Raw genomic sequence first — 8,118 nt, 5'->3', positions numbered from 1 at the left:
AGCCAAGGAAAGAGACTTTCAGGAGAACCAATGCTGCTGATACTTTGATCTTGGACCTCCAGCCTCCAGAAACATAATGAAATAAATTCCCATTATTTAAGCTGCTCCATCTGAGGAACTTTGTTATAGCAGACCTGGCGGATTGATACAGATGGCAACCCTCTACTGCTGTGTTTGTTAAATGAGTGGCATGTTATTTTACCTTAAAGTAATGCAAGTATTAAATTTCAAAGTAACATTAAACATTTAATACCATTTATTATCAAATGCTTGCAAAATGCGTAAGTCTTATTAAAAAGACCACAAAGGGGCAGCTGGGTTAGGCTTCCAACTCTTGATTTTAGCTTAGCTCATGATCTCAGAGAGATCTTGGAGCCTGCTTAAGATTCTCTCTCTCCCTCTTCTTCTATACCCCCTCTACTCTTGTGCACACCCTCATTCTCTCAAGTCAAAATAATAAAATAAATTTAAAAATTGAAAGACCACAAAGAGAGTTAATAGGAAAATCCATTTAGTGTGAATTCTCCTTTACTTGGCTTAAGTCCAGAGATAAATTTCCAATCTCTTTGGCCTAAAGTTTTCAGTGGTAAATTGCAGATAATTATGTCTGTCTGAAGAAAACAACATTAATGAAATAAAATTTTTGTTTAATAATATACAGGCAATAACTAGAAATTACAGGTAGTATATTAGGAAGAAAGTCTTCTGGGCTAATGCTACATCACATGAAGTTACAACTTACCATCCACATCAATCGATAAAATATTTGGATCGGTTTCTTTTTATGATTATTGGATGTGATGTATATAAAACAAGGCTATATAGCTATAACTTTATCAGTATTTTAACTAATATAATCAGGTAGGATGCCTAATGAATAAGAAATACTTAGGCATTTAAAATATAACAAATATCAGAATAATATATGCCAACTTTGGTGATTAAATTCTTTTAAGTTTCACATACTAATTCAATAAATCTCAGTAGGTAAAGATGAATAGATTTGATTTAGATGAAATTTTGGGTTCATCTGATTTTACTTATGCATTTTCTAATATAATCTGAATATCAAGTCCTTTTTACAGCTAAACACAAACATCAGATTTCATTGGTAGAATATTTTGCGTGGTGCTAAAGTATACAAAGTGTACTTTTGCTGGAGGCATGATTTTTATTTTTTATAAAGCTCTGGTGTGGAATGTACTTTCACTGATATAAAAATAAAAACAGCAAATAGGAAAGCACAAGGCAACAATAGCAATATTATTTTGCAAAATATTCCCTGAGCTGTAACTAATCTAGTTGGTTCAGCCTAGGAAGATCATTTTATTGTATGCAATATTCATCTCAAAAATATTTAGCTAGCTGAAATTCAAATCATAAAACAGAAGGACAAAGAAAATGAGAATGGGCAGCTTCTTATCACTTGGATAAGACCCAATGTTTAAATCTATTTTATGCAAAGCTGAAATGTCAAATTATTTTAAACCAATTATAATGATTTTTTTAGTGATGGGACTAGTAAAAATGTATAGCTTAGAAATATTGTTTACATTATTTTCTTTCGTAAAAATATAATTATCGAAATAATATGCTATAAAAATTATATGTAAGAACTTCACCATTGCTATAAGCTTTAACCAAATTTTTAAGAAAGTAGATTTTTTTTAGTTAAACATCCAGTTTTATGCATAGACACTTATCACAATAATTCTTTTCCTAGTTGTTTGCTACACTAAAAATTAGTTTTTCATTTTGAAACGTTATAACTATCACTCTGGGGACGACGGGGGTGGCTCAGTGGTTGAACTTCTGCCTTCAGCTCAAGGCATGATCTCGGAGTCCCAGGGTCCAGTGCTGCATCAGGCTCCCTGCAGGGAGCCTGCTTCTCCCTCGGCCTATGTCTCTGCCTCTCTCTGTGTCTCTCATGAATAAATAAATAAAATCTTTTTAAAAAAGTAGACTCTCACTCTGAAATACTTAAAAAGAGACTTAAATACTATAAAAATCCTTGAGTATAATTTGTATCTAAAAAGGAAATCATGTAATGATTCTTTACATGGTAAATTACGTGATAATTTTAAAATATTAAAGTACAATTAAACTAGTTTATATTAATAATGTTTCAATCTTTCAGTTGCTCAACACTATTCTAGAAATATCAGCTAGATTATTAGCAAAAATATAGACTTGAGCAAGCATGGATCAGCAAGCTATTCAAAATCTGAAAAAAAAAAAAGGAAACAAAATGTAAAACTCACATCACTTTATCACAGAATAATGTGCCACCCCCTCACTTCTATGTCTGTGTTAGGTTCATGCATTTAGAACCCAGGATATCCTTCATATTCCCTGACTAATAATTAAGGAATGAAATATTGTTTCAGAAAATAACAAATCAAGATAAAGGAATGAGATGACCTTTTTCAGGAAGCACTTGTACACTATGTTAAGTCCTTTAACAAATGTATTGGTAAAACAAATCAATTCCATAAATGGATGATGGGTATTAAGGAGGGCACTTGTTATGATGAGCACTGGGTGTTATGTCTGTGGTTAATCAATCACTAAATTCTACCTCTGAAACAAATATACACTATATGTTAACTATAATTTAAATAAAAATTTGGAAGAAAAAAAAACAAAAAACAAAAAAACCAAAAAAACAAAAATAAATCAGCCCTAGATCCAACAATGGAGTTTTAAATATAGCAGAGTTTGCTGACCTTAATTTTTTTTTTTTTTTTTTTTGCTGACCTTAATTTTTAACGTAATACTTGCAAAAACTAAAAATTTGATTAATATATCAATTATCAGATACAAATCTGTAACCTCAAAGAATTAAAGATTAGTAATAATGGCTCTACCCGGTACTTTTGTGTACATCTTAATTACAATCATTTTTGCTATTTTAGAAAATCATTTTCCTATGTGTTATATTTTAAGAGTATATTAATTACTAAAAACATACTGTTTAATTTGGGACTTTTATAATCTTTATAAAAAAAGGAATGCTAGGGGCACCTAGGTGGCTCAGTTAGTTAAGCATCTGCCTACTGCTCAGGTCAATAATCCTAGGTCCTGGGATCAAGCACTGCTTTGGGCTCCCTGCTCCCTGCTCCCTGCTCAATGGGGAATCTACCTCTCCCTCTCCCTCTGCTCCTCCCCCCAACTCATGTCTTCGCTCTCTCTCTCTTTCTCTCAAATAAAATCTTTTTTTAAAAAAACAGGAATGCTGTATAACATCTTCAGAAAAAAAAAAATTTCACTTGATGTATTTTTTTAACTGCATCTAAATTTTTACAGGTAATTGTTCATTGAATTATCGTTGTAGAACATTCCATTGTGTGCGATCTGTTGTCAAAATAATTTGAGTTGGACGCCTGGGTGGCTCAGTGTTTGAGCCCAGGTCATGATCCTGAAGTCCTGGGATCGAGTCCCATGTTGGGCTCCCTGTATGGAGCCTGTTTCTCTCTCTGCATATGTCTCTGCCTCTCTCTCTCTCTGTGTCTCTCATGAATATATAAATAAAATCTTTAAAAAATAATAATAATTTGAGTCATTTCTGAATTTGGCTTAGTTATTATTAGTTGTGAACATTTTTGCATCTTTCATGGAACACCTATGCAAGAATATATCTGTATTATAATCCTAGGAGCGAATTTGCTGAGCATATCAATGACTACATTCAGCTTCATAAGAGAATTCCTAATTGCTTTCCAGTATAGTTGTACCAACTATATATGTCAACATTACTATATGAGTTTTCTCTCATTCACATACTTCAGAATCTTTTATTAATTTTTGCCCTCCTAGATTATATAAAATCCTATGTCAGTTGGACTCTAATTAGCATTTTCCTAATTAATAATGAAGATGAAAATCATTTCTTATGTTTATTGATATTCCTACATTCTCTTCCAGAATAGGCTTACTGTGTTTTGCTCATTTTTCTAATGACTTATTTTATAATTGATTTGTACAGTCTTATATATTATGAATAATAATTATCTGATGCTTACCTAAATGAAAAAGATCTCCCAGATAGTGGTGTGTTTTTTTCACCTCTTCATCAGATCTTTCAATGCACTATATTCTTTTTTTTTTTTTTTTTAAGATTGTATTTATTTATTCATGACAGACACACAGAGAGAGAGAGAGACAGGCAGAGGGAGAAGCAGGCTCCATGCAGGGAGCCCGACGTGGGACTTGATCCGGGGTCTCCAGGATCACGCCCTGGGCGGAAGGCGTTGCTAAACGGCTGAGCCACCAGGGCTGCCCTCAATGCACTATACTCTTAACAGTGTAAAATTTTTCAATCATGTTTATTGTTCAATGGTTGGCACTTTCACGGCTTGTATAAAAAAACATCCCCACACGGAATTCATAAAAAAATTATTTTTATATTTTCTTCTAAAAATTGTCTTGCTTTTTACACATCTCATTTTTTTTTGCTTTGTTTTTAATGTGGACTATTTTTTAAATTTAAGATAGAATCCATAGTGGCTATGTTACAGCATGTAAATAATTATTTTGACATCTGTTCAAGATGTAAGGAGAAACTCACAGAAACACATACAAACAGTAGTCCACAGATCCACATACAAAGTTTTATTGCTATCAACAAAGACATGCTTTCTTTTAGTTTTCAGGAATCATCTGCAAAATCCATCAGAAGATGGAGCTTTGAATATTGTTGTTTATCATTTAAGGAAACTAATTATTCAAAGCAAGCTACTTAAAAATCACTTCAGATAACTAACAGTCACTGTCTGATATCATTAGTCAACACTGTTAAATACAATTATATGCCTAACAAGAGAACCATTGTAATTCCCCTAAGACCTGTCCTTCCTTTCACGTATCTGTGGACTTTTCTATTATATTCTGGTGTAGAAACTAACAAAGTGTTCCATGTGATCACAGCAGTTTTAGCTCTGTTATCACACAGAGCTCAAGTGCTCTTCAAGTTTACACTGAGCTGATAACACAAAATTCTCTACCTGGGCTCTGTTTTATGCAAATTATACACTAATGTTTTTGTGGTTTCTTTTTTTTTAAAGATTGTATTTATTTATGTATTTGAGAGAGACTACAAACAAAGTGGGAGGAGCAGAGGGAGAGGGAGAAGAAGGCTCTCCGCTAAGCAAGGACCCCCATGCAGAGCTCTATTCTAGGACCTGGGATCAAACCTGAGCCAAATGTAGACACTTAACCACTGAGCCCCCAGAAGTCTCAGGATTATCATGTTGAAACAATATTTTTTCTGTCACTTCTAAGGAAGATCCTATGGAGACACATATGCTCCTAAACACACAAGACTGGGAATAATTTGCAACATGTTCAAAAGCCATAAAACATTTGTGAGAAAAGTGGTTGATAAGACTTACTAATATTTGACAAAGTAGGAAAAAATATCCACTGGAAAAAGGACAGTCTCTTCAATAAATGGTGCTGGGAAAATTGGACAGCCACGTGCAGAAGAATGAAACTGGACCATTCTCTTACAACATACACAAAGATAAACTCAAAATGGATGAAAGATCTAAATGTGAGACAAGAATCCATCAAAATCCTAGAGGAGAACACAGGCAACACCCTTTTTGAACTTGGCCACAGCAACTTCTTGCAAGATACATCTATGAAGGCAAGGGAAACAAAGGCAAAAATGAACTATTGGGACTTCATCAAGATAAGAAGCTTTTGCACAGCAAAGGATACAGTCAACCAAACTAAAAGACAACCTACAGAATGGGAGAAGATATTTGCAAATGACATATCAGATAAAGGGCTAGTGTCCAATATCTATAAAGAACTTCTTAAACTCAACAGCAAAGAAACAAACAATCCAATCATGAAATGGGCAAAAGACATGAACAGAAATCTCACAGAGGAAGATATAGACATGGCCAACAAGCACATGAGAAAATGCTCCGCATCGCTGGCCATCAGGGAAATACAAATCAAAACCACAATGAGATACCACCTCACACCAGTGAGAATGGGGAAAATTAACAAGACAGGAAACAATAAATGTTGGAGAGGATGTGGAGAAAGGGGAACCCTCTTGCACTGTTGGTGGGAATGTGAACTGGTACAGCCACTCTGGAAAACTGTGTGGAGTTTCCTCAAAGAGTTAAAAATAGACCTGCCCTACGACCCAGCAATTGCACTGCTGGGGATTTACCCCAAAGATACAGATGCAGTGGACGCTGGAACACCTGCACCCCAATGTTTAGAGTAGCAATGTCCACAATAGCCAAACTGTGGAAGGAGCCTCGGTGTCCGTCGAAAGATAAATGGATAAAGAAGATGTGGTCTACGTATACAATGGACTATTACTCAGCCATTAGAAATGACAAATACCTATCATTTGCTTCAATGTGGATGGAAATGGAGGGTATTATTCTGAGTGAAGTTAAGTCAATAGGAGAAGGACAAACATTATCTGGTCTCATTCATTTGGGGAATAAAAAAATAGTGAAAGGGAATAAAGAGGAAAGGAGAGAAAATGAGTGGGAAATATTAGAGAGAGTGACAGAACATGAGAGACTCCTAACTCTGGGAAACGAAGAAGGGGTGGTGGAAGGGGAGGTGGGCAGGGGGTTGGGGTGACTGAGTGATGGGCACTGAGGGAAGCACTGGACAGGATGAGCACTGGGTGTTATGCTATATGTTGGCAAATCAAACTCCAATAAAAAAAATATACAAAAAAGAGACTTATTTGTCAAGTATTTCACATCAAGCCTTCAAGTCTCTTACTTTTTAAAAGATATATAACATATGGTTCATATGTTATATATCTAAGTTGCAGACACTGGGTATGGGAAAATCCATAGGCAAAGGAAATATTTTAGACCTAATGTAAATTGAAATAAACAGTTTATAGGTCATCCTATAAGACATGGCCCAGCATCTAAATCTACTGTCCATTAGAGTAGCCACTAGACACATGAAGCTATTTAAGTTTAAACTTAGATGAATAAAAATTCAATAAAATATAAAGCTGAGTTACTCATTGCAAGTGACCATAGCCACGTAGTGGTTCCCATACTGAATGACACAGATATAGAACATTTCTGCCACTGCTGAGAGTTCCACTGAATATCTCTGGTCAGCTTCCTTTATGTATACAAATTGTTCTTGTTATGATATTTTTAAAATTAAATGTATTTTTGTCTATAAACTGGAATGGTTGCCTTTGTCATGTTACTTTTTCATTAATAAAGCCTACTTTTTACTTTTTTAAAAATGATAAATTATAAAATACTGTATGCCACATGATTGCGTCATCTCTGATTGAGGTTATATCACATTGTGTTATCTTGATGAAGAGTGAAATGAAATAAAAATTATTCTTAGGAATAGAGTAGCTTTAAAATTAAGTTTAAGATGTTTATGGAAAATGTTGACAATATTTACTACTGAAAAAATATATACAAAATACTTTCAGGCTCAAAACTTAAGATGAAAAGTCATTAATAACAACATTTAATGAAAGATGAAAAATAAAAGAAAATTAATGCAAAAAATCTACAATGAACAGAATACCAAAATTTTATTTTATTTTATTTTTTTAAGATTTTATTTATTTATTCATGACAGACACACACACACACACACACAGAGAGAGAGAGAGAGAGAGAGAGAGAGAGAGAGAGGCAGAGACACAGGCAGAGGGAGAAGCAGGCTCTGTACAGGGAACCGGGTGTGGGACTCGATCCCGGGTCCCCAGGATTACACTGGACTAAAGGCGTCGCTAAACCACTGGGTCACACGGGCTGCCCCAAAATTTTAGATTAAAAAAAAATTGACTCTATATTCAGTGACCCGATTCATTTAACTCACTATTGGAGATAGTGGATTGTGTAATTTTATTATTTTTATCTTCATGATTATCTAAATTTTAAATATTTAACAGACATGAAAATAGAAATAATAAAACAACATAGTATAGTCTGTTAGATACTTGGAAAGCCAAGGATTTTCCCATATTAGACATACATGTCTAGATGGTTATAAAAATTATAGAAGCTAGTGAAGTTATATTATTAACTACTTAATTTATAGTATCAATTATTAATACTGTAACACCATAAGGAAGAACTAATAAAATAG

The sequence above is a fragment of the Canis lupus genome, chromosome 8 (genome assembly GCF_011100685.1).
Source record: "Canis lupus familiaris isolate Mischka breed German Shepherd chromosome 8, alternate assembly UU_Cfam_GSD_1.0, whole genome shotgun sequence".
In the NCBI taxonomy this organism is placed as follows: domain Eukaryota; kingdom Metazoa; phylum Chordata; class Mammalia; order Carnivora; family Canidae; genus Canis; species Canis lupus.
The sequence above is the reverse complement of the archived record's forward strand: the minus strand, read 5'-3'. Positions refer to the sequence as shown.